Raw genomic sequence first — 1,293 nt, 5'->3', positions numbered from 1 at the left:
ATCTGCGTTTGGAGCTTGTGGATTTTTGGCTTTTGCATCGTAGCGTTTTGATTTCGCACGCGTGTGCGTTTGGAGCTGTAGCTGGTAGCCTCGCGTTTCACTGCGTTTTAACGTACTATTGTTGCAACTTGGTTTTTTTGTCATGGCTTGTATGGGCTTTGATGGTTTGCAGGTTGATGGAGCCGTTGCTTTGTGGCTTGGATTATCACATTTTGCTGCTGAGTCGAGCTTTGGTAGTAGCTTTTCGTTTATGCTTCCCGTTTTGGTTGTTTTCACTTGCAGCTTTATGCTTGAATTCTTTGTGTTTGGAAGAGCTTTTGAAGCTGGCTTTGTAGTAGCGTTGTTTCTTGCGCGGATGGAAGCTTTTCGCGTGCTGTAGCAACTGGTATTATTTTTCATCGTCGTTTGGCTTATGCAGCTACTTGGCAGCTTGTGTTTGAAATGTTATCCACGTTTGGTTACTGCACTGCACTACACTGTAATTCACGTTTGGTTAATGGATACTTTTAATTGGATATTGGACTAAAATTGGTTAAGTGGATTAAATGGAGATTTGGATTATAAAATGAAAAAAAAAAAAAGGATTTAAAAAATGGATTTGAAAATATGGATATGTGATGAAATATGGATTTGGTTTTTGAAATTGGATTAAAATGGAATATGGATTAATTGAATTAAAATTGTAAACACTGAGTTTTTATTTCAAATGGATAAAAATGTTTAATACCAATAATGAGTAGTTAAATGGGCTTAAAGAAAAAACAATGGAATGGGCTCAATGCAAAAATGATCAAATTCCCCAAAATCAATTCGACTTTTCAATAATCAACTTGGACCGTCCAACTCAACTTGAATTTCCAAAATTAATTCGAAAAAGAAAGAAATGATTACCAAATTTATTTTCAAAGATCAACTCTAACCACGAAATCAACTTAAACTTCAAGAATTAATTTAAAGTTGAAATCAATACGATATTAGAATTAATCAGAACAATTATTGACATGATAATGAAATGATGACCGTATATGCAATGGATTGGTGAATCCAACTGAAGCGACTTGTAAATCGGATTGAACCATGCTTATCCAAATGAAATGTGTTAGTACCTTAAGATTGACATTAATTTTGTAAAACAAATAAGGTAATCACCTCTGTTGTTTTAATATGTTGGGTTGAAGAAATTCAACATCTGGACCAACATGTCATGTAAGATGTCACGACATCGGGACTGTGACATCTCACATGTGTATCAAACTGAATCAGTTAATTCTGGCTTGGTTTGTGATTAATTAG

General features: G+C 34.6%; 1 long non-coding RNA gene across 1 annotated transcript; it reads left to right on the top strand.

The window, feature by feature from the left end:
* Positions 1-546, top strand: LOC127132257 (uncharacterized). Its single transcript, XR_007806645.1, has 2 exons — positions 1-84; positions 173-546. It is a non-coding gene; the product is annotated as an uncharacterized LOC127132257 (long non-coding RNA).
* The last annotated feature ends 747 nt before the right edge of the window (positions 547-1,293 follow it).

This window comes from Lathyrus oleraceus, chromosome 3 (assembly GCF_024323335.1).
Source record: "Lathyrus oleraceus cultivar Zhongwan6 chromosome 3, CAAS_Psat_ZW6_1.0, whole genome shotgun sequence".
Classification (NCBI taxonomy): Eukaryota; Viridiplantae; Streptophyta; class Magnoliopsida; order Fabales; family Fabaceae; genus Lathyrus; species Lathyrus oleraceus.
This window is presented reverse-complemented; position numbering and strand designations above follow the sequence as displayed.